The sequence below is a fragment of the Mesoplodon mirus genome (assembly GCF_964341445.2).
Source record: "Mesoplodon mirus genome assembly, chromosome: 16".
NCBI lineage: Eukaryota > Metazoa > Chordata > Mammalia > Artiodactyla > Ziphiidae > Mesoplodon > Mesoplodon mirus.
The window spans coordinates 76,810,941-76,838,003 of NC_138992.1; the positions used below are offsets into that span (position 1 = coordinate 76,810,941).

The 27,063-nt window shown below is 41.3% G+C and overlaps 1 protein-coding gene across 1 annotated transcript in view; it reads right to left on the reverse strand.

Annotated features, from left to right (window-relative positions):
• Positions 1-27,063, reverse strand: part of SNTG1 (syntrophin gamma 1) — a 397,584-nt gene that overhangs the window by 250,003 nt on the left and 120,518 nt on the right. Inside the window, exon 2 of the mRNA XM_082601780.1 lies at positions 5,287-5,361. The gene's annotated coding sequence lies outside the window, so the exon portion shown is untranslated. The remainder of the gene's footprint in view (positions 1-5,286; positions 5,362-27,063) is intronic.

The window sequence follows — 27,063 nt, forward strand, 5'->3', positions numbered from 1 at the left end:
CTCCTGAAATGTATTGAGCGTTCGGTTCTGCTGTGAAAATATCACACGCAGGAGTTCGGGCAGGGTCTTAGAGCACCTAGTAGCCTGGAGTGTGACTGCTGTCAGCTCCCCTTACCCACAGAACAAACTCAGGAAGAAGCAGAGAGGTATCAGTTGACAAATCGCAGCACTGTCAACTTATACCTTGCTTTGCAACGTTAAGTCACCCGCCTCAGTCTCTAGTGGTTCTCAAAGTGTGCTCCCTGCTTCAGCAGCACCAGGGAACTTTGAGAAATGCAAATTCTCAGGCTCCAGCTCACTCTTACTGAATCAGAAACTCTGGGCCAGGGGCCCAGAAACCTGAGTTGTGACCAGCCATCCGGGTGATTCTAGTGTGTGTTCTATTTTGAGAAACACTGATTGATCTATGACATCCAAGGGTATTTTAGAAAACACAATAAAGCCATAGGCTAACAGTGAGCAAGTGTTTCCATTCTATTAATTTCACCCGTAAATCCATCTTACCCTGTTGGATTCAATATGTTCCTCCCAAGTTTTTAGGGTCCAGGTGGGTGGAGACTGTCAACAGTCCCTTTCACAGTAAAGGACAGGTTGTTGTTTCCGGCCCCTCGTACTATTTCTGCTGGCCGTCTTTGGGTTCTGGAATGAATATGTACCTAATGTGGGCAGAAAGCTGCTAGTATTGAGTTGGACTCAGAAGCAGAGCAAGCTCAGCACCGGCTCCAGGAGGTCAGGCTGGCTGCTCCGTCAGTGCCGCGTTATGTGACAGATCAGCCAGCGCTTGTAGCCCTGGCACAGACAGGGACGCTGTGTGTAGCGCTGTTCTTACAGATGAAATTTCGCATCATTTCCTTACCTTTAACATTTTTATACACATATTAGCAACCACATTAAAAAAGAAATAAAGTGTAAAAAGGAATAAGAAAGCTATTAACCATTGTCCATTGTACTAGCGTTATTTTCGTCTTTAAATACTCAAGATGGTGACTTGTTGAAGCAGTGATGTTGTAAATACCAGTTCAGCTCAATTCAGTTAAACACATAATGAGCATATACACTGCGTAAATAGCGCCTTAACGCACCTGCTGAGTGCCCTCTGCCGATCTGTGGAGCTGGAACAGGAAAATGCTAGCCAGGTGGTGGTTCTTGGAGCTTTAGTTTGTGCAAAGGCAGATGACAGAATTATATTGAGATAACTAAAAGGACCAGGGGTCACATTTATGTTAAAGTTCATTAGGAAAATCAAACACAAGGATCAGGTTCAAAGAACCGGACGCAATATCTCAGGGGTGCAAGGTGCAAAGAAATGGGTGTGGAGACTGGAGAAGGTATAGGGACATAGGTCTGAGCCAGGTTAAGTTCACTGGACACCTGGTCCAGGGTGGTCACCGCCAGCAGCGTTAGCCTGGAGACCCAGGGCTCAGACATCAAATAACTAGGACTGAACAAGGACTATCAGAAATAAAGCAAATGCAAGCTTCTCTCTCTAAGATTTCACACTCTGGTAGGGAAAATGGACAAACATAATCTAAAATGTTATCGTGTAAGGGAATAGAAAAATGTACTTAATTAGGATTAAGACACCTGAAAACTTTATGCAAGATGGTGGGATTTGTGTTTGGGTCCTACATGGTAAGAAGGCTTTTAACAGAGGGAAGAGAATTCCCTTGAATAATTAGTACCACACAGAGTTCACAGCATTGAGGAAAGATGAGATTTAAGGGTGAAGCAAAACTAGATCCAGATAGCAGCAATAAAAACAAACCCCAGAAAATGGGTGAAATGAGAGAAAGAGTGGTGGTTATAGACTTTATGAACTGGAATTTCAAGAAGTAAGAAGTGTCCATTGGTATGGTTGCACTTTGCAGAGAAATGGAGGACAATGTGGAATAAACATTGACAAAGTATATACTGTGATCTGAAGAGGCTCCGTACTGTATCTGTTCATTTGTGCGTTCATTTGTCTTGTTTGAAACTGCATTTTCCAATTTATTAGCTCCAAAACTTACACGTTAGGCAACCACCTAAAATTTCCTTAAGGTTCTCAGTGTGTGTGTGTGTGTGTGTGTGTGTGTGTGTGTGTGTGTGTGTGGAAAGAGAGAGAGGAAGGAGGGGGCAGGTGGTAAAGGAGAAGAAACAAGAAATCTCACTCAGTTCCTCCCACGGCTTCTTAGACTTTCCCTCATAGGACTGGCATAAATTATAACTTCTTAAATTTTCTGTTTTTAACTCTTTAATGTCAGTGTCCCCTACCAAGTATTGCTCATAATGTGTATTTGCCTGGGAGAGTGTTAATACACTTTTATTTTGGAAGAAAACATCTCTACTTACTCCGAGAGTATATTTTAAAGTGTCTTGTAAATGTTTGGGTTCCTAATTTTACAAAGATACTATAAAAGTTTAATATTAAAAATAAACAAAAACTGTCACAGCGGACGCCCCCAGTTGCTGGCGAGGATACAGAACATCAGGCATCCCCCTCACTGTTGGCAGGAACTGGACGACAGCCTTACAGCCTCTTACAAAACTGTCTCTATTCTTACCATGGATGCAGCTGTTGCACTAGCAGGTATTCAGCCAAATGGTTCAAAAATGTATTAAACCCGCACCTGAATGTTTATAACAGTTTTCTTCATAATTTCCTTCTTAGGTGAGTGAATAAACAAACAGACAAAGGAATAAACGTACATCTGTAGAGTGGCATATGACTCAGCTTTAAAAAATCACCTGTCAAGCCACAAAAAGACATGATGCATCTTAAATACACATTGTTCAGTGAAAGAAGCCAGGTGAAAAGGCTTAAACACTGGACATTTGGGAAAAGGTAAAACTGCAGAAATGATTAAAAATCAGTGGTTTCCAGAAGGTTAGAAGGAGGAGAGCAGAGCTGAGGAGGTGAAGCACAGGGAATATTTCCAGGTGGTGAAAGTCCTCTCTCTGATGCTATAGTGGTGACTTCCTGACACGGTGCATTTGTCAAATCCTGTGGAACTTGGCAGCACAGAGGGAACCGTAATGCAGATTAAACCAGTGGCAGCCGCGCTGTTGGTGCCTGTGAGTGCACAGTGGTGCCCCCTCCCATGAAGCCAGCCCTGTCCCTGTTTCAAGGTCAGTGTTTGCCCAGTGAGCTTGGACCCCTGCACTTCGGCGTGGTACCAGCACCTCTGAGTCTGCTCAGGAAACCAACGAGGCTGGACCAGCTGGACTTTGATGACTCCTGCTCTGTGGGAATGGCAAAGGCCGTGCTACTGATGGGCCCTTGTACACAGCGGAGGGGAGCCCTCAGGGACGTTAGGAGACAAGGCACCGACTGCAGCAGAGGCTTTATCGCCTGGGCACAGGGTGGCCATCCCCAGGACTACTCCAGCCTGCAAGCAAGGAAGGCAGCTGCAGTGCAGAAAGTAGGAGGGCCGAGTGGAGGTGGGAAGTAGGAGAACTCAGTCCACACTCACAGGAGAGCATCACAGCCTCGTCAGTTTAGCTGCCACATTCCAGGGTTCCTCCTGCTCTGTCCTGCAGCTACGATACCACACTCAGCATTTAAAGTGATAACATGTATGAGACTTTATTTTAGAAATTTTCATTGTTTCCTTTATCACCAAAGGTATCTCACGGTGACCTTAAGACTTTCCTGTGAATCTTCTTCACAGCCAGACACAGATGGATAAACATACTGTGTTTTAAGCCCTGAGAGGCTGCCAATAGGTCTTCAGCGGCCAGAATTATCCAACTTTCTCTTGACTGAATTTCCCAGATAAGGGAGAGATGGGATTATCAAGACTAAAGCAGCCTAGATTAAAATCTGTCCATTTAGGAAAGCAATGCCAGGAGCTTCTAGAAATCCACCCATACTGACTGGGAGCTGGAAAGGAGAGTAATCAGAGGAATTTACCCTAATGTAGCAGACTTTTATCTACAGGAGGATGTCTTTGAAATACACAGAATGCAACTCCAGGAACACTCTCATCAACTTATTAATTTTTCTGAAATATTTATTGGGACCCTGTACATGTTGGCATGATAGTAGATCCTGGAGTCACAAAGAGAAACTAGAGTGTTTTCCTTCAAACTCTCATGGAAATAACAATAAGCAAAAACCGTAATGGAAGTCAGCATCCTCATTTCCACACCAGAGATCAGGGTCCCCAGACACCAGGGCTGGAGCCACACCTCCCACTGGCTGCAGAGTCATCAGATCCCCTTGTAAGCAAGGCTGGTGGAGTGCAGATCAGAGTTAGAATGCATGAAGAAAGTTGCTTGAGTATGAAGTCAGTCTTGGACTCAAGACTAAGCGTCTTTGCATTTGACAGTTGTGTCATTTTTTCCATGATAGACAATATAGTCAGCACAACTAGAAGTGGAGATGTTCTACCAGTGAAGCCAGTGGTTCTAACATCACAAATATGCCGGAAAGGACTGGGAATCTGAATAACAAGTCTGGAGGCAAGTGGGCCAACGGAAGTTACTTCCTGGGAGCAGATGTGACATTTATAACACAAAGAGGGGGCAGAGCAGGGACAGATGAATCGAAGTACAAGGTCAAAGGTCTCACACATCTTCACGGCACAGAAAAGCAGCAATAGCTTCAAACTTACCAGTTCAGATCTTACGGATTTGTATTATAATAACCTTGTTTTGGCAATCAGAAGGAAAGTGCCCAGGAAGGTTGAGACCCCCTTAGCCTGGTGGGTAGGGCAGCAAGCGCCCTCCAGGGGCAGGGGCCCCAGCTGGAGGGGCAGCTCGCACAGTGGCTGTCCAGTGTGCTCTTGCTCACGGGGCTATTTTCCATTCAAACGGGAAGCCAGTCTAGCTCTAAATGTGGACAAACAAGTGGGAGGCACAAGTGAAATTCTACAGGTCAGGGCAGAGACTATAAGAAATCCATCAGCAGTGCATGCTGGTTTGTAAGTACTCCGTGTGAGAGCAGGCGATGTGGGTAGAGCATGTGTTATAGACCAAGTGTAGCATTTGTCCCCCTCATTTAACCTCTCCTGTGATTGCAGAAGGTGTGTCAAGGCTAGGAATAGCCACCCTAAATGAAGTTGCATCACCCCCTTTACAACTGCCCTTGCCCCTCTCGTCATTTATAACATCTGACCTGTCCTGGGCTGCAGTCGGGGTTTGCAGGGTACGATACTTTGAAATCCTATAGAATGGGCTTTGCATGATGTGAAGTGAACACATACAATACCTGATGTTGGGACATTCTAAGTAGGTAATAAATAACATTCTCTGGCAGAGCAATAACTTTACTCACAATGACTTATTGAAAAGTAACGGTCTTACTTGAATTTCAGTGGAGTAATATTTTCCTTTTGTGGAGGTCACTTCTCTGGCAATCTCAACATTCTGGAGGGTAGTCTAGATGCAGAAAGCAAAAATAAAGGCCTGTGAGCATTCAAAAGAGAAAGAGTGAAATCTATACACTGAAATTTACTCACTTTATCCATAAGGAACACATGCATCCCATTCACACTTATATCACATATAATTTTACGACATTTTCTTGTCAGTTTCTCTCAAAGCCTTGTGAATCATCAAGAGGAGAAATAATAATACAACAAAGGAGGCAAAAATATGCAATGGGGAAAGACAGCCTCTTCAATAAATGGTATAGGGAAAACCAGACAGCTACATGTGAAAGCATCAAACTGGACTACTTTCCCACTCCATATACACAAGTAAACTCAAAATGGATTAAAGACTTAAATGTAAGACTTGAAACCAAAAAATTTCTAGAAGAAAACGTAAGCATTATGTTCATAACATTAGTTATAAACAGTAGTCTTGACATTAGTCAAACATTACTCTGACATTAGTCTTGTTAATATTTTTTGGATATGTGTCCTCAGGCAACGGAAACAAAAGCAAAAATAAACAAAACAGACCATATATCAGACTGAAAAGCTTTTGCACAATGAAAGAAACTAACAACAGAAGAAAAAGGCTGCCTACTGAATGGGAGAAGATATTTGCAAATGATATATTTAATAATGGTTTTATATCCAAAATATACAAAGAACTCATATAACTTAATATGGGAAAAAAAGCAACTGGTGTAAAAAATGGGCAAAGAATATGAACAGACATTTTTCCAAAGACATACAGATGGTCAACAGGCACATGAAAAGATGCTCAGCAACACTGATCACCATGGAATGCAAATCAAAACCTCAATGAGATACCACCTCACACCTGTCAGAATGACTAACAAATAGACAACAAATAACAAAAATCAAAGAAACAAGAAATAACAAATCAAAAAGACAACAAATAACAAGTGTTGGTGAGGATGTGGGAAAAAAGGAACCCTAGTATACTACTGGTTGGAATGTAAATTGGTGCAGCCTCTATAGAAAACAGTATGGAGGGTCCTCAAAAAATGAAAAATATTCAATCTAGGCATCAAAAGATCCAGCAAATTGACTTCTGAGTATTTTTCCAAAGAAAACAAAACCACTAATTAGAAAAGATATATTCACTCCTGGGTTCATTGAAGCATTATTAATAATGGCCAATATATGAAAGCAACGTAAGTGCCCATCAATGGATGAATGGATACAGAAGCTGTGGTAGAGATATACAATGGAATACTACTCAGCCACAGAAAAGCGTGGAATCTTGCCATTTGCAGTTACAACATGGATGCACCTAGACAGTATCATGCTGATTGACATTAGTCAGACAGAGAAAGACAAATGATGTATATCATTTATATGCGGAATCTAAAATAAAAAACAAAACAAGTGAACAAAGATAACAAAACAGAAGCAGAGTTATGGATACAAAGAACAAACAGGTGACTGCCAGAAGAGAGAGGCTAGAGGATAAGTGAAATAGGTGAGGGAGATTAAGAGGTACAAACTTCCAGTTAGTTACAAACCAAATGAGTCACAGAGATGAAGGTACTGTGTGGGGAATATAGTCAGTAATACTGCAATGGCTTTGTATGGGGACAGATGGCAACTAGACTTATGGTGGTGGCCAATTTGTAATGTATAAAAATACTGAATCACTATGTTGTACACCTGAAACTAATATAATATTTTAAGTCAATTATATGTCAATGAAAATAATCCAAAAACCAAAAAAAGAAGCAATAAGGTAGTAACTATATCCCAAATAGCTAATGTCATAAGATTAATTTCTGTAGAACAGATTTTAGGGCAGTTGGCTTTAAAAGAAGTACAAAAGTATATTTGGTAATCTGCCCCAAATTGTGTCTGCCAGTAGCTGGCATTTAGATCTAAACTGCCAATGTTGCAGCCTTTAGAATTAGATTCCCAGTTTAAGTCATTGATAATATTTAAGAGCATTCCTTGTGAGGAAAACCTATTGATTTGATGCCAAGAGGTGATTACTATTTTTAATGAGACATAGCTATTAACTCAATTTTGTAATGCGGGAGAGGGGCTGGCCTCTATAAATCAAGACCTCAGCAATAGATTGCTAATTCTCAAGGCTAGAATGATGTTGCTGCCTCGGCCTCTTAATTTTTAATGATCCCATTTATGTTATCTGTCCTCTCATGAACCCAATTGTAGTTTGGAAAATAATACCTTAGTAAAGTGATAGCCAGGTGAGATGTCATACTGAATAAAGCAGTGATTCTCAGGGGAAGATCCAGGGAGGGACATGCAGCCGGCTGCACAGGAGTTGCTGGTATAGTTCAACAAAGACATACCTGATTCACTAGATACATTCAGATTCTGTATCTGATTCAGATTTAAACAGAAACCTATAAATACGGCTACCTAGTAAACTTCCCAGAGAAAGCTGAACCTTGGCCAAGTCAGGAACCCTAAACTAGAGTATAAACTCACGGGCTGCAGCGGGAATAATTCTGGAATAGCTCCTAGTTCCTGCCTTGGTGCACGCTCTGGATGACGCCCTCCCTGTGACTGTGGGTTGAGCCCGTGGCCTTGATGTATTGATATCTTACTCATGCGATGAGGTTCCATTAGATGACAGAGGTGAAGGGATTTTGCAGCTGTAATATCCCAAGTCAGTTAATTTTGAGTTAAGAAATTTGAGAAGGATTATCCTAGGCAGCCAGTCTTGGTCAGGTAGGAATGCTGACAAAGGGTCAGAGATTCACACTCTTCTTCCAGCTTTGCAGAAGGGAGCTGCCTGGCTGGGAGATGCCCACAATCCCTATAAACTCAGAGCAACCAGTAGCTGACACACACACAGGGAATGGGGAAATTGGTCCTACACACAGGGAAATGGATTTTGCCAATGACTCAAACACACTTGGAGAAAGACCCCAAACTCAGGAGGATAACACAGCCTAGCTGACACTGTGATTGTAGTTCTTTTTAAACCTCTGAGTGTGTGGAAGTGAAAAATATTGTGACTACTCTATGGTTTGGTGCCACTGCCTTGGTTCATGCTAAGGCACTAGTTTTACTCGCCATTGCTTTTGCACCTGGTGCAAATGTAAACACAGTCCAACAGGGATATAAAAACTTAGTGTTATCATGAATATAGTTTTGACCTCTCAGACTTGCTAAGAGGGTCTCACTCCCCCTGACCCCAACACACACACAACGTCCTGTGGATACCACTTTGGACTTCCATGTCATTTATTACTTTCTGATGTACAGCATATATAAGATTCTTCTCTTCTACTTAACTATAAGCTCATTTCTGTCTGAATTCACTTTAGCGATATTTGTCAAAGTGCTCTGGGAATCCAGGGGCAGGTGAAAGTATTTTCCTTTTAGTAGGATCCCAAGAAAACATTCTTAGAGGAGCTAATGTTTTACAAATTTGGAGAAGCATAAGACCTAAAATGGTAAAACTCCTACAAGAAAATACAGGAAAAAAAGCTCCTTGACCTTGGTCATGGCAATGATTTTTGGATTTTTGACACCAATACCACAGGTAACAAAAGCAAAAATAAACAAGTGAACAAGCAGGGCTACATCAAACTAAAAAGCTTATGCACAGCGAAAGAAATAATTTAAAAAATGAAATGGCAACCTATAGAATGAAAGGAAATATTTGCAAACCTTCTATCTGATAATGGGTTAACATCCAAAATATATAAGGAACTCATACAACGCAATAGAAAAAAAATCGTATGATCTGATTTTAAAATAGCCAAAGGCCCTGTCTAGATATATTTCCAAAGAGGACGTACAAATGGCCAACAGTCACATAAATATGTGCTCACCCTTGCACACTGTTGAATGTAAATTGGTACAGTAACTATGGAAAACAGTATGAAATTTCATCCAAAAATTAAAAATAGAACTACCATTTGATCCAGTAATCCCACTTCTGAATGCATATCTAAAGGAAGTAAAATCACTATCTCAAAGAGATACCTGCATTGCCATGTTCACTGCAGCATTATCTACAACATCTAAGCCAGGGAAAAAACGTAAGTCTGTTGACAGATAAATGGATAAAGAAAACGTTGTATATACATATAATGAAATATTATTCAACCATAAAAAATCTGGAAATTCTGCCATTTGTGACAATATGGATGAACCCTGTGGACAGTATGCTAAGTGAGAGACATGGAATATAGTAAACAGCTCTAATTATGACCAAACCGGACACCAAGAATTCCAGAGACAAAGATAAATGGAAAATGAGAACACAGTCAAAAGCATAAACAAATGGTAAAGGACATCATTTGTGAAGAAGTATTAGCATAAACAAAGCAATCTGCAGATACTAATAACATTGGAACACATACAGAATCAGAATTGTAAACCACTGAAACTATCATTGGCAACTATGAAACACAAAATGACTAGGCAGAATATGTTTAAAAAATTGAAAGGTGAATTAGAAAAAGAAGCTGTAAGAATAGACTCTCAAAATTTATCAGATAGGTTTGAAAAAGAATAAGATGATCTTATAAAAATGGCATACATAATAACCAAGGATTAATGAAGAGTTAAACAGTAAAACCAGTGAAATCAGTGAATCAGGCAGATCTGAAGCAAATACTCTGCAAGTGGAATAAAAACAACCCAGATGTGGAGGTTATGAGAGGTTAGACACTAACATGCATCTACTCTGAGTTCTGAAAGGTGAGAATAGACAGCCTGGCCAGAAGCCATCTCTGAAAGGATAATAACGAAATTTTCTAGAACAATGAGGAAGATTAAGTCAGTTTCAAGGTCATCATATCTCAAAAATGTAACAGTGGAGAGACACTATTTAAAGACATAATGGTTAACAATTTTCCAAAATTGTTGAAATAACTAACCCTTCAGATTCAGGAAAATTAAAATAATAGAAATAATTAAGAAGACAACCACACCTAAAATATCACATTGAAACTTTATAATAGTATAAACAAAAAGAAATATTAAATTAGCCACAGGGAAGAACCAGATTACCAACATCACAGCCTTATTCCCAACGGAAAGTATGGAAGGCATAAAAAGGGAATTAAACCATCAGAGCACTGAAAGAAAACAGCTTTTAACAAGGACAAAAACAAGCAAGATTTTTTATACCAGCAAAATTTTAAAAACTGTGTTGGCAAGTGACCCTTATTAAAAGATGTCGTAAGTGGTCATGTGGAATTTTAATACAAATAAAATAAAACTCTATTCTGCTTTGGCTTAGGAGGTAGAAATCTACACACACACACACACACACACACACACAGGCACACACACACAGGCACATACATGCTCAAGATGAACAACCACAGGGAGTCTGGCTGATGGAGGGTGCATCACCTATAGCATGTCTTTACCCTCAGAGGAAACTGTGACCATGTTACACCTGGGACACGCAATCCCCAGTGTGAGCATCCTGTTCCCCTCCAAACACCCTTCTTCCTCACCACCACCACACCTGCTGAGTGAGCTAGCTGACGCCTTTTTCAGGGTTGGGGTTCTCACACTTCCTGATTTCTAGCATCACACAGAACAAAGATTTGCCTCATAGATGCTTATTGACTGACTGACATCCCAATCATCTCAACGGGGACGGGGACCTTACAGAACAATATATTACCTTAATGCCATGACAAATTGTGTGACATTTTACTCTGGCGCCAAAAATGATAGCTTTCATTACAATATACCACAAAGCCACAAGGTTTTCTGTTACATGTGCAAATCTTCAGACATCATTAACTGAATTTGGATCCAACTGAATGAAATTACTGAACTACTTGAGTTCACTCATCACTAAGAATCACTGTGAATCTTCCTGCAAACGGTCTCATCTCCTTTAAACTCCAGGGACTCACTCTTGGCTCTGGTGCTTTGCAACCTTGGCAGGTATCTGGGGGATGTGCACAGTGGGCACATGAAAGATACTTAACCGTTTCTTCAAATAGTACCACTGTAAAGTAAATTCATCCCTCAGTCCTATAAATGGATAGGGCTCTTTCTTTTCTCCCCTGCTGAACTCTCCAAGAGCAGACCATATCATGACACATCTTGTGAACCTGCTCTTGCTTTTTAGGTTTTCACTAATGGACTCTCAAGAAAATTGTTTGGAGTAATTGTAGCATATCTTTGGGAATTTTAACGGAGTCAAATGTTGGCAGACATGACACAGGCATTCTGTTTTCCAGGTCAATAACATTTCATATATTGCGGCCCTTCTGGGAGGGCCATTCAGCAGTATGTATTAAAGCTTAAATCATTTACATCCTTTTGCCTAAGTAGGGCTTAAGGAAATAAGTCATATCAATAGATATCCATGCATAGGAATGTGTACGACAATGTTATGTTGAAAACAAAAACAGATTACATGTCCAAATAAGAATCATTGGTTAAAAAACTCTGTTACGTACATTCAGGATAATATTTTGTTGCCATTTAAAACTCTTTAAAAGCTTTTTGATGACATAATTTCCCCATGCTGTGTGTCTGCTATGGACTGAATCGTGGCCTCCCAAACTTCACATGTGGAATATCCCACCCCAAGGTGACCGTATTTGAGACAAGCTGTGCCCAGATCCCTGACCACTGGACAGTGGGAGCAGCAGGTGCACCTCGCCTTGAGCCTGTAGTCCCAGACGGGACTGCAATAGAAAGTAAGATGACGATGACCATCTCCTCTCTCTCTGGGCACACGGCTTCCTCTGCCTTTCAGATTGCTCCCTTCTCTCATCTCTTTCCTCACCAGTGATACTTCTTGGTTCTTCTGTTGGTTCCAACTGATTTCTCCTGCAATCCATACATTTTGGAAGGCACGGAGCCTCAGGCTTCAGAGCACTTTTCCCCATACGGTCTCTTCCAAGGTTATGCTGTCCAGCCTCAGTCTCAAATGCCATCCCGGCATCAATGCTGCCCCAGAGCAGGACGCAGAGCCCCGCTGGGCCTCTCCTGGGACCTCTTCGCACAGCCTCTCGTGGTTTGCTCCCTGCCACTTCCTCCAGGCCCCTGCAGCTGTGACATCTCCCCAAGTGCTTTCCCCCCCAGGTGCACCGGCACCGACTGCTCCACCCTTCACCCTGCTGTCTTCATTCTCAATACTGCTAGCTGAAATCTAGTGCACTATTTATTTACACGTTTGCTTACTTAGTGACTGTCCTCTCCATGAGAAGATAAACCCCTACTACAGTCTTTGTTTTGTTTACTGCCACGTTTCCACACCTACACTGGTGCATGGAACACAGAAACCACAACTCCAACATCCTCTGAATGAATGAGGAGAATCCACTGTAGGCAGGGGTGGGGGAGAGAGGCAGCGGTTGTGATGCTGAGACATCAGTGCTGTGAGGCGGGGGGCTCAGGTCTTGTCATTTACACTAGGATGGAGGTGACCGGGCAGAGCAAAAACAGTGTCTTAGCCCGTGCTCCCCTCCTAGTCTCTTATACTGACACAGCAGCCCTCAAATTCATCTCCCCACCTTCAGCCTCACCGTAACCCCCTCCTCCTCCACGCTGCCTGGGAGGACTTTAAACCCAGGACACTCAGACTGTATAGGAGGGTCCTCCGTGCTGACTACTGTGCTGAAGTCATTCCGAAGCAGTTATTTTTTCCCCAAATGTGTTGCATTTGAGGTTGCTCTTCACAAATCCCTTTCCAAAGCCCTAAATGCTCTGTGCCCGCTTCTTCCTGGTGAAAACCTACTCTCATTCAACAGACGGTTCAAAGGTGTCAGTTCTAAGGATGCCCCTGACCTCTTCCTCACTCAGATGCGCTGGCCACCAATTCCTCTATGCTCCCAAAGCCAAACCCTGCATGCACTTCTGGTGGTCACCGTGGGTCTATTGGTTTATTGGTCTGTTTATCATAACCAATTTGAGCACAGGGATAAATCCCATTCATCTCTGAGCCTCTCTCAGCCCAGACCTAAAGTAATATTTAACTAACATCAAACCAATGCTCCAGTAAGCAAATGGAAATGTGGATGTGGAGTGTAACGAGGAAGAAGAGAAGGAAAATTCGAGAGGAGGGAGGGAGATGAGTGGAAATTGTGTGAAGTTTATGAAGTCGTCCTCACAGACTATGTAGGTTACAAAGGAGGTTAAAATAACCCAAGTCCTGAGCTTGGAAGAGCAGGTAAAGAAGGAGGTGTCAAGTAGTGATAAACAAACAAACGAAAAAAACCTTAGGAAAGACTGACCAAAGTGGTGGCATCTATGTTTCAAGATTTCATTTCTTATCAAATGATTTAAAGAGAAAAACTATTCCTATAATTGAAATATCTGGAAATTAGTTACTGCTTTTCACAATTAACGATGATTAGTGATTTTGAAATAGTTCTAATTTTAATAGAATATAAAGGATCTCTTTTCCTAGTATTCCATATTTTGTTTTATATATGTTCTTTTGTCTAGACAGGAACACTATAAAGAAAACCAAAGAAAATTCTGAAAGACTATGTGAAGTATAACTAATGAGAAAACATCATAAATGCATAAACAGACACATGAAAAACAATAAATAGTTCTTTCTTCCCATTTATCTTTTTAATATCTGCTTCATATAATGGCAGCTATGAACAAACTTCTCTATTGGTAAACACACAAATAGAACCAATATATCAATTCAAATGATGAAAAATGCCTACAAAAATGAAAATAAAAATCAAGGAAGACTAGAGTTCTTCAGTTGTATTCTTCTGTGTGATATTTAAATTTTTGATTGATTTATTTATTATCATATGATAGAATGTTATTTAAGAACTGCCAGGGTTTTAATATAAAATAGAATTCAGTTATTAATGCACATAGGATAAAATAAAACCAGACTTCTTTCAGAAAGCTTTAAGGACAGAGTCTTGGTAAGGGGAGTGAATAACCGTGAATAAGATTGCCACTTTGAGACTGTTTCTTGTTGACTGGGCTTGCGCTTTGCAAGAGATTAGCTTTTCCCATCCCTCAGCGGAGCAAGCCTGAGAGCCAGAGAAAAGTTCACTTACAGGCCGGCTCCCGGGTTGATGCAGTTGGACCCGAGGAGGTGTTTCTCATTGAGATCACAGGGAATGACTAATTCGAGATCAGATCTATGCCATGGCTTCTGTTTCTTGGATCTTTTTTCATTGAAAAGAACATGAAAGAGGCCTGAAATTACTCTGACGACCACTGAGAGAATATCATCAAAGCTGGACCCTTCTTTTATAGTGGTTTTGGATAATTCTAGTCTCCTGTCCAAAGTGAGCCCCGCCATCTCTGCCCTGAATCTCAACTCTCTCAAAAACCATACCCCATAAGTTACTCATGGATTCCCTCTCTTTGTTATCTTTCATGTAACCTTTCAACAGTTTTTTCTCCTTAAGTACACCTACCTCAGTGTACTGTATCTCAATTTTTAAAATTAAAAAAAGAGTGCACTCCACTCACTCAGTCCCCCTGGCTATCACTCTATCTCTCCTTCCCACCACAGCAAGAATATCTGAAACTGTTCTCTACCTTCACTGATTGCATTTCCCCCACATTCCACTGAAACATCTTGCCCATAGGTCACGAGGAGCCTGTTTACCAAACCCAGGGGACACGTGCGTGTCCTTCTCTTGCCTTATCTCTCTGTTCATGTCATGACCCACCATGTCCTTGGTCAACACTGCCATCCCATCTTACATTCTAAGCCCCACTGGAAAGTTCCTCTTCCTGTGTCTTTTCCATGTTGCTGGTGACTTCCAGAGTTCTGTTCTTCCTCTTCTCTTATTAGCTCTGCATATCTGACTAACCTGGGTGACTTATTCAGTTCCACTGGTTCAACTATAACCTGTGTCATAATAACTGCCATAAAGACATCACACATTCTCATCAATTCAAGGACCTCATCTTCTCTGAAAGATGTCCTGATATTTATCCACTACCATCAGCACAGGTTGCATTTCACACATTTTATGCAATTGACTGAACCTTGGTAAAACATCCGTTTTCTTTATATTGGCCTAAGTAACTCCTACTCAACAATGTAGACTATTTAAGCCCCACCTCCTCGCGGACAGACTTCCCAAGCACCCCAGATTGGAATGGCAGTCCCTTTTCTTTGCTCTCATAACATCCTCTGTTTGTTATATTGATGATTATTTTCAGGGGTTGAATTGTGTCCTCCAACTAAATATGTTCAAGTCCTAACAAGAGTGCCTCAGATTGTGACCTTATTTGGAAATGGGGTCATTGCAGATGTCATTAGTTAAGATAAAGTCATACGGGAGTAGAGACAGCCCTTAATCCAACATGACTGGGATCTTTGTAAGAAGAGAAGAGATTCACAGGAAGAAGGCCATGTGACAAGGAAGGCAGAAACCAGAGGGATGCAGCTTTCAGCTAAGCAGTGCCAAGCATCCACAGCTACCACCAGAAGCTGGGAAGGGGCAAGGATGGATTCTAATACCCAGAGTCTCAGAGGGAGCTGGACCCTCTTGAAATCTTGATCTTGGACTTCTAGCCTCTAAAACTTTGAGAGAATAAATTTCTGTTGTTCTAAGCTACTCAATTTGTGATACTTTGCAATTGGAACCCCAGGAAACTAATACAGCTGTTGGTACCAGAAAGTTTGGTGCTGCTTTAACAAATACCTAAAAATGTGGAAATGGTTTTGGAACTGGGTAGAGGCTGGGAGACTTTTGCTTAAGAGAAAAAGCCTGAATAGTTTCGAAGAGCTGTTGTTAGAAATATGGACCTTCAAGGTGCTCCTGCTGAGACTTTAGAAGGAAATGATGACCGTGTTATTGGAGCGTTGAGGTAAGGCAATCCTGGTTATCAAGAGTCAGGGGACGTGGCTGAATTCTACTCTGGAGTGGGGGTAGAAGCAATGAATCTGGACGTTCCACTGAGGTCTCTAAGCAAAGCATGGAAGGTGCATACTGTTTTCTCCTAGGTGTCTGCAGTAAACGGTGAGAGAAAAGAGATAAATTGAGGGGGTAATTGTTAATAAAAAGGAGATAGCACTTGATAACTTGGAAAAGCCTCAGACGGTGTGCTCTAGAGACCAGCAGGCATGTGGCTAGAGGACTGTGGACAAAGAGATTTGGTGTATGACTCACGGACACAACTGAGCGTCTCCACAGAAGCCAGGGTAGAGACGCGTTATACCGGAGTGATCTGTGGAGGACCCTCTCCTCCAATGGCTTGGACGCCATGAGTTGCACAAAAGGCCAACAAAGTTTCGGAGTGTTTTATACCAGTAGAAACACTGCCAGCATGGATGAGAGAGAGAAATGAGACAAAGTGAAGGGAGTGACCCCAAGGGCAGAGCCACAGATTCAGAGGCCTGGCGGCACAGGACCTAGGGCTGAGGGCAGAGCTGCTACCCCAGGAGGCCCAGAGGGTGGAGCATCAAGCCACAGAGAATTACTTTTTGAAACCTAGTGGAATTTGCCCTGCTGGGTTTTGGCCTTGTCTGGGACCCATGTCTCCCTCTTTCCTTCCGATTTCTCCCTTTGAAAGGGGAATATCTACCCTATGCCCATCCCACCATTGTGGACACCTTGTTTTCCACAAGTGGAAGTGGATACCTTGGACATGGATACCTTGTTTTCTAGTTTCACAGGCCCCCAGAAGGACAGGATTTGCGTTGACAAATCACACCCTGAGCCTCAGATGACAAGATTTGGGGCTTTTTGAGTTGATGACATTTGAATGGGATTTTGGATTTAGGGTTAATGCTGGAACAGTTACAACTTTTGAGGATGTTGGGATGACAGAATGGATTTTGATGATGCTGCTGATGGGGGTGATTAAAAGAATATGTGGAATAGCCAAGTGCTTACTTTCTAGGTCAAAATGTAAAGCTTACCAAAATAGATGGTGTTTATTGTAGATGGCTTTCTGATCATATTGCTAGCTTTCACCCTAGAGGCAAATGCCATCATAAACTTGTTGATTTCTAATTTCCATAGATTTCTTTCCTACACATGTGAATACTTAAGAACTATATCATAAATATCTGACATTTGCTTAGTAAGTGTATGCTCTAATTTTTTTAAAGTTACTCACTAAATATATCCATTGGAAGCTTTATATTATCTTATTTTGTTTCACTTTTTCTATGTGTTTTTCTGGCCATCTTTTTTTATTAAACATTGATTTATTTAAATTTGTTCCCCAAATGATATGACCTACTTTTATACCTTTCTGGGGTTACATTAAATTAGTAAATAACAGCAAAATTTTAAGTTTAAAGCAAATGAATATCTTCATAATTTTCCCAAACATTACAAAGACCTTAAATATTGATTGAAGTCATCATCTCCCTATCTTAGACGATTCTGTCGTCCAGCACCTTAGATCTTCCTTGTTTTCTTCACCAGTTTTTCTATCACCACTTATTCAGAAGACTATTCTTTCCCCATGTGTATTCTTGGTCTCCTTATCAGAGATTAGTTGACCATATATTCAGCAGATGTTGGTCAAAGGGTACAAACTTTCAGTTGTGAGAGGAATAAGTTTTATGGATCTAAGGTACCACATGGTGACTATAGCTAATAACACTGTATCGTATACTTGAAAATTACTAAAATAGTAGATCATAATTGTTCTCACCACACACACAAAGTGGTGACTATATTTGGTGATGAATGTGTTAATTAGCTTGATTCTGGTAATCATTTCATAGCATATATGTATAAAATCGTCATCATGTTGTACCCTTGAAATATATATATATAATTTTTATTCTTAAATTATAACATTTAGAACAATTAATTAATTAATTAATTTAAGAAACATTTCAGATGCTTGAGCAATCATATATAAACTGTTAAATATAGTCTCTCTCTATATATATATATTTTTATTTATCTCTCTTCATGTTTGTGGTTTCCAAAGCTGAAGATCTTTGTCTTTCCTCAACTCGAAAACATGTCAAATAGTGTTTCTCTCATTATCATTGTCTCTTTCTGAAACTGGCAAAAAATTTCTATGTGAGAGCATCTCATTTTTACTTCTTTGTTTCTTAACCTCTCAATTTCAATTTCCATTTTCAAGTCTATATTCAGAATAATTTACTTAGTTATATTTTATGGGGTATTAGGTATTCCTTTAGCTGTGATACTTTACTGATTATCCTCAGAGTTTTAACATGGAACCTTTTTTTCCAGATATTCACTTGTTTCTTTTTCAAATTTGTGTAAACAAATTATGTTGTGTTATTTTTCAAAATCTTGATTTCCATTTGTAACAACTACAATAAACCTGGAGGACATTAGCTAAGTGAAATAAGCCAGACAAGGACAGATATTTTATGATCTCACTTACATGTGGAACCTAAAATTTCAAACTCATAGAAGCAGAGAGTTGCCAGGGGCTGTGTGGTGAAATTTTTGTGGGGTGAATACTACTGCTTTGTGTTTAGGTTTTCTTCTGATCTTAATAACAGAAGTTTGTTTTCTGCTGTGATTGGTAATGGTGATTATGTGAAAATGTGAAATCATTTTTGGTCATTCTTAATCTTGAGAAACCCGTAATATGTGAGTTGAGGGTGGTTTTTCCATAACACAATTGAGGGAACTTTCAAGTCTGAAACATTTCTCCACCTGGGACAGTGTACATTTAACCCCAGGGTCCTGGGAGGACCAGGTGTGAGTAACACTCCCACGAGCAACATCTCGGGCCCCACTCAGAACCCAGGCCAACAGTCATGCTCCATGTTCTCAACATTTTTTTTTTTTTTTTGCAGACAGACTGATATTTTTTCTGTACTATACATCTGGATTTTTGAGCATCTTGGAGTTAAACTGAAGCTTCCGTTCAAAATTTTTTCAGCCCTTGCTGACCTCTCCCACTAGTTCATATGTTGAAGCCCTACCCATCCCCCTGCCATGTGATGGCATTTTGAGATGAGGCCTCTGGGAGGTCATGAAGGTAGGGCCCTTATGATGGGATTAGTGCCCTTAAAGAATAGATACCGGAGAGTTTGCTGTCTGCAAATGCAGGAAGAGGAGGTCCTGTGAGCACAGAGCAGGGTGGAGGCTGCCTAAAGCCAAGAGAAGATGCATGGAATGAAACCTACTTTGGTGGCACCTTGATCTAGGACTTCAAAATCTCTAGAACTGTGAAAAATACATTTTGGTTGTTTAAGTCCCAGACTCTGGTATTTTGTTAGCTGCCTGAGCAGATTATCGCGCTTGCCCCATCTTCCGCATGGACAGAAAAGCAGGACTTTCTTCTGCTCTGCTGTAAACCCTTAACACAAGAACCCCGCAGTCAGCACTCCTGGCCCCAGAACAATGCTCCCCGCCCCGTGATAGCACACAGCAGTGCCTGCTACACAGTCGGCACTCAGTAAATCTCTGCTGCATGAATACAGAAGCTTAATGGTATAAGTTAAGATACGAGAGCTTGCAGAGAATAAAGTTGTCTGCCATGTTCAATTCTTCATGAAATGCTATTCTGACTCAATGTTAATCACGTGATGTTGGATGTTTTAGTAACTTCATTATCTGTCTGACCTGGCACAAACATGCATGAGAGTTAAATGGATGTATAGTCACAAGTTACTAAACTGGAACATGAACGTAACATGTATTTGCAAGTTATGACCACATAATGCCATAGAGATAAAACTGAGTTCTGTGACTCTTGGGATGAACAATGGGTAGAATGGAGAAAACTCTCTTTGAAAGCTGTGTAGTTTTAATTGAGCACTGGCTATGAACTGAGCATGGTACTAAAAACATAAGCACATTACCTCGTTTACTTTTCAGCACTGCGTAAGGCAGGTTCAATTACTTTTTCCACTTTATAGGAGGAGAAACAAAAAATCTAACTTGCCCAGTGTCATAGCACTATTCAGTCATGGTATTGGATTGGGAACCTAAGTATGGGGAGCAATATTCATTCATTTATTTCAGTGTTCATTTGTGCAGGCCCTTTTGAAAGAATGTAAATACTTCTTATTGCTGCTTTTGGACCCATAAATTTTAGCAACTTTGCTACACGTCTGGATGAATGCGTCCTACAAAAGGGTTTTTAATTGTGTAAGGTAACCTCTTTTTAAATTTCTACAACCTCTTCTCTAAAGGCAGAAGCTCTTGTTGTGAGTGAGACATTCAAATGCACAAGGTACTTTCTTGCTCATGCCTTAATCACAGGCGTGGATTCACTCACTTTGTGCTCCATGTGTGTCCGCCTCATTCCCCTTCACTGTCGGTAATGGATGGAGAAAATGAACATATCGGTACTGATACTGAGATAAGCAAATAGTTTCTCTATGTAAATATTTTTTCCCCTGCAATATATTAGTTGGTTTTGTCAGGTGTGATTCCTCATTAGAGGGTAATTAGAGTCCCACAGTAGAAACTTAACATGCAGTGCTATTCAGTTCAAGTGATTTAAAATTTGATCCCTCACATTTGTTTGCACGAAAAGACATTTCTTTAGGCTCTCTCCCCAATCTAATGACCAGTTTAGCATGATAATGACGCACATAAATTTGCAAGCCACCTCCGGAATACAGAAGTGATATTGGAAGCCGTGTTCAGATGCAGGGGCTGGTGGCCACACAGATGCATCACAGTCAGATAATCCAAGCAATCGGACTGACAAAACATACTGAAAGGGAACACAAGAAAAATAAATGGGGGTATCATTTTCTTGACTAAAGAGAACAAGTCTTAATGGTTTGCTTTTTGGTCAGAGAGTTCATAGATTGAGTTAACATTGGAAATATAAAGATGTTAGGTTTGGGCGTTTTGATATGAAGATTAAAACTTAATCAAAATAGCACTGAAAGTGATAAGAAACTCACTGTAGATCTTGAATGTTTCTATCAGGTCAAAGCTGGGTCTGGACCAGGAAGCATCTGCAGACACTGCAGGGCAGCTGCCAGGCCCCGGGACAGTCAGCTGTCAGAGGATTCCAGCCAGAGGAGACCCTTGCGCCCCCTCAGGGTCCAGAAGGGACAGCCTGCAGTGGCCACTTGCTGTGACTGAGCCCCTTGCCTGTCACTCAAGATGAGGAAGCCTGATGGTCTTTACTTTGAGTTTCACTCAGGAACCCTGTAAGTTCATTACGACCTCAGTGCCACCTTATTCGAAAAGCAACAGCGAACTGCTTTCTAAAGCGCCCGTCTCATGGAGACCACACGTCTCAGTCTGAAGAGGGCGCAGCAGCCTCAGTTTCCATGTCTGCACCCAGAGAATCGCTGCTTCACTGTCTCCCCGGAATTACTTCCTTTCTCTTGTAAAGAATCGATCACCTACTGAGTCAGGACACACCATGCCCTCTCTGATATTGTACCTCAAATCTCCCCATCCTTATCTACCAGGCGACTGGAACTTCCAGATTTCTATCTCTGCCTGCACAGGCTCTGAATCCCCTGAACTTCTTTGCTATGGTCATGATTTTAAAAGCTTGCCACCTTCATACTTTCGACTCCTGAGGACAAAGCTTGCATCCAACTTGGCCTCTTCTGGTCCTCGCAGCTCATGGATTTTATTTTGCTCACCCACCTTCCTGTCTAACCTGGATAATATTTTCAACTGTTTCAAATGTTTCTTCACTGACAGTGTCAAGTCCCATTCCTTCCTTCTTGAGAATCATCAACATTAGGGTCTGTATAATACAAGGAAAAAAAAACGTATCTTAAGCCTCTGTCTTCTGAAGTTAATACCCATCCTTTTCTCTTCTATCAATATTCAACTTTTTACAAGGATATACTCATCTAATTTCTCACTATTGGTTATTTATTATTAACTTATTTTACTCAAATTTATGTACATTCTAATGAACAATTATGAAAAAAAACCTCATTTTTGTTCCATTCAAACCAATCTCTTCTCCTGTATCTGTTATCATTATAAACCTCCTCACAAAACTAGTCTGACGTAGCCAATTTAATTTGGTTATTCTGAGTCCAAGGACCTTTGCCTGAGAGTCTTAGAGATTTAGTCACATGGTCCTTTCAGAAGTTAAAATCACCTATTTTCACTACTGAGCAGTGTAGATAATGACATCCCTGAAGGTTCCTGCCCTCTCTTATTGCCCATCCCTGCACCTTCCCCAGCATGTGACCATTTGTCCTTAGGTGTATTGGACAAAGAGGGCTGTTGTGGCACCAGCCATCAGGCACTCACACAACAGAGTTAATAGGGTGGCAGCAAAGGGTCATCAGGACAGCCAGAGACAGTTCTTCTTATGAGCCTCAGTTTTTTACCATAGGTCTTGCTGGCCAGAATTGAGTCACATGCTCTTTTCCAGATTAATCAATAGTATAGGGAATCCTGTGACTCTGTTTGGTTTGAAGTGATCATTTCTTGATTCCCTGGGTTAGACTCATTGACACATGAACCAAACAGGATTTCTGTTGGTGAGGAAGACATGCATTTGAGTCAGAGTGAGGGTAATTGTTGGGCTATTGAAGGTATCTGCTAAAGAATGACTTCCATACATACTCTCCACGCTTTCCTAACTTGACGTAATAAAAAAATGGCTTAGTAAAACTAATAATTGCTGAATAGCATTATGATGATAATGATTATCCTCTAGATTTATTTCCCAATCCTATCCTATGTCCTCTCTAATATGCTCAAGATGACCATTAAAAACAGAGTCAAAATATTACATGCATTTCCCTTAGTATATTTTGTTCCTCTGCTTGGGCAATCTCCCATGTTTTTAACACTTCTAGATGGATATCCAAGGGGTGAGAGCTGCTAATTACTGAGCCATGAACGTTTACTATAAACCAGGAATAACAAATATTTAAAATTTACTATTATGTCTGAAGAATGTTGCTAAGCATACTTACTTAAATGTGCTCATTTACTATAAACCTAGGTGTCTTCCATTTATATGTGGGACCCTCATGGGCACTGAGAATTTACAAAATCTGCCCAGTGTTACTAACTAGGAGCTGAAGGGTGTGGATTCAAAACCAAACCCTGGTCTAATGTCAGAGCCATGATTTTGAATGCTGTATGGGAGGTGGCCCACCTCATTCTCACAGCTCTATGAACTTGATAGTATTAGCCCCATTTCACAGAGTAGGAAGTGGGCATTCAGAGATATTCAATAATTTGACCAATATCAGAGCTCTCGCTAGGCAGAACTGAGACCTGGCTTGGGCTTGTCTGGCACTAGAGCCTGTGCCTTTAGCTCACCATCTTAGGGGCAGCCAGGATGTTACTCCCTCTATGAAAAGTTCCTTAATTCTCCCAGCACCAATATGCCTCTACCCCACACGGCACTCCACACGAAGGCAGCGAACAAGCCGCACGATGAGCACTTACACACCTTCCTACAGGCACTCAGCACTGAGGTGGTCACGTGGCACCTGCTTGCTGACTCAGCGCACCTCCTAATGCACTCAGCACCATACGATGGCCGCTGAGCACATGAGACAAGGCTTCCCAGTCCGGCGTGCACTGGGCATTTTGTGTGCCATACAAGGGCACTTAGCACACCTGGCCCCAGGCCCGCAGCACCTGCGTGACGGGCACCAAGGACACAGCTCACTGCCCAGTGGCACCTTTCTGTTACACCAAACATGAGCCCTGTGAGTTTACATCTTTTATCCACAGGACCTTGCACAGTACTTAGTACGGAGAGTGAATTCAATAGTAGAGTACAATAGTTACCTTAGTAAAATAAAAAAAACCTTTATATTTTATGTGCTTGTCACTGAAAAACACATGTTCTAGTACTACATATTTAAACTTCCCAGACACTAATTAAATACTTGAGTGATTGCTGTGTGACACACATTCATAAATACACAAAAAAACCTGATCCCTATTTAAGGAAACAAAAAATAAAGGGAAATGATACTGAACCAACTTAACCTTCTCCTTCAGTTTAGTCAACGCATTTTTTACTAGTAATGATTAAGCCATTCTGAGACCATTTTGAGGGTGGAAAAATAAGACATGGTGATACTTGTATTTAGAAGTTTCCATTAATTGCTTCAAACGGGGGCTTAGATTCTTAGTCTAGATTGAATTTCACAGTTAGAGGAAGAAATTGATTACTGAGCTCCTGACATTAAAAGTACAGGTGCTCAGCAATCCACCTCCCAGGCTAAGGAGATCCCTGCAAGTTACTTCTTACTCACATGATCTCCTTTAAGAATTCTAAGCCTTTCAAGAATAAGCAGTTGGACTCATGTACAGTGACAGCGACAATCTGAGCACTTTCAGGTGTGACTATAGATAGATCACTAGGTAAGTAATTATTTCATAGTATCATTTATGAGATTGTACACTATGAAAATAAGATAACACGTGTTCAATGCAAGCAGCTACATACCAGCACGAAGCATTTGCTATCCAGTGACAAACTCTTTGATGAAGAAAATACTTGGAAAATTCTATGAAGTATTGAATCCCACTTTGTGAATAAGCCCCACCCTCCTACTTTCTTCAGCTGAACACTATAATTTTAGCAATAAGCTTAAATGGGGAGGGCAATTTCTTTAGGAATTTGGCAACTATCTTCTGCATCGCTGCAAGGCACAAACGGAAGGAGGGCAAGCCCTTCAGAGGCAATCTGGCATATAAATGGGATACATTTCTGCAGTATTTACCAATGGTGTGAAGCTATATCAATAATTTATAAGTAGATGGTTAAAAATAAAGCTTCCTTGTCTGTTCCATTCGTGGGAGGACCATACTGCTCTTCAGCGTCTTATTTTTAGAAGTCAGTTTAACTGATGTACAGTTTTAATTTATGCTTTAGAAGCATCCAATACTATTTCACACAGCTGATAAGAAATTTCTAAACATTTAGTTGTCATACCTCTCCTTTAGCAGAGATGCTGTTCACAAACTCAGACGGTATTAGGGCTCCCGTAACAAAGCACCACAGGCTGGGCGGCTTGCACAATGGAAATGTATTCTCTCTCAGTTCTGGAGGTCAGCACTCTGAGGTCAGAATGCCGCCAGGGCTGGTTTCTACCAAGGCCTCTCTCCTTGGCTTGTAGGCGGCCATCTTCTCCCTGCATCTTAACAAGGTCTTCCCTCTGTGTCTGGCTGTGTCCCGATCTCCTATTTTTCTAAGGGCAGCAGTCCTACTGGATTAGGGTCCACCCTAATAACCTCACTGTAATTTAGTTACCTCTTTAGAAACTCCATCTTCAAATACATTCACATTCTGACCTACTGGGGCTTGGGACTTCAATATATAAATTGGCTGGGGGTGCAATTCAACCCAAAACTGAAGGTATTTTTCTTATGCTAAGACAAATAAATTAAACTAGAAGTGTTTCTTCCTTTGGTTTCCTTGATACCACTGTTTCCTAGGAAGAAACAAAACAAAACAGTGCTCTGGTCATACCTAAGGGGTAAATGTCATTCTGAAAGGAAGTTTTTATATAAAAGTTATGAGAAGTAATGAAGAATCCCCAGCTTTTTGAAAGTTTGCTTAATGCCCCATTATTTTTTTTATAAAAGACCTACATGAGTATCTGTTTTCACTAACTGAAAGAAAGCCAAAGAGAAGTTTCACTCATATGAAAACAGGCGAAAAGTGAAAATAGCATTCAGCATTTCTTTGCAGGAGCCCTTAGAGGCTGCACCCGCCCTGAGCAGTAAGGCTGCTCCACCAGGCCCCTCCCTTCCCAGGGACCATGCTCTGCATCCCGGCATCGGCCGCCCCAGGCTGGGACTGTCTGTGCATCTGTGCTTCATCTCCATTTACTCTGTGCACCTGTGAGCAAGACAGGTCCTAACCTAAGCGCTCTTCACTTTAGCCCCGTAGGCCTAGGGCTCTACCTTGGGATGGGAGGAAACCTTCATAGGGCTCCCTCAGCAAGCTGACATTTCACCATTCATAATGTACATGGTAAAAGGCTCCACTGCTGCTTTCTTAATATCCAGATATTCTGAAATACCTCATCTCTTCATGTTTCGGCGGTAGGGAGTCAGCTAGAGAGGCTTTAGCTGGGTCTAACGGCATTATGTTCTCGCTCTCGTACAACTAGTTTACCTACTCATGATCGGGATTCATGTAAGACCTGTTCAGTATCCTAGTCTCTCCTTTTAAGGACACTGAAACCAGCAAACACATTCAGTTTTCTTGAATTTGTCATTTCTTTTCCGACAACTTGAGTATCTCTGCTTTTGAACATCAGTGCAACAGCGTTGGAGCTCTGAGCAGTACAATCACTGCCATCAGCTGATTGTCTCTTTTTTTTTTTTCGTAAGCCTCTGTAACGTCTAGATGGAAATGGGCAAATTAGGTTTCAGATGAGCTTCATGACTTCTTGGAAGTATGCAGCTTCCACAGCGAGTGTATCTGAGACATTACACCCTGGTGATCTAATCTTCACATTCAGTATTGAAGTCATTATTTGGCCACATGCTTCTGCAGAGTTCTTGAATCTTTACCACAAGCTGGAAGCTATGAGCTGCTTGAATCCCTGGAGTGTTCGTGTTTAGCGCACAATAGACACAATAAATATGCGTTAACTGAAGGTACTGCCGTCCCATTTTATAAGCAAAGAAATGAGCGTCACTTCTTCTCCTGTGAGAGCATGTACAACTCAGTGTCCTACCAGAGGAAGCACTGATGCTGGACTTTCCCAGACAGATCTCTGCAATGTCTTCCCGTTTCTTCCCTATTCCCCCTTAACTGATCATCAGTGCTTCCAAACGTATCTCTGGTCCCTGGGGTGTCCCAGTTACCTCTTCACAGAGCCTCCCTGTCCAGCCTCCGCCCTCCCGTTCCTTCCTGG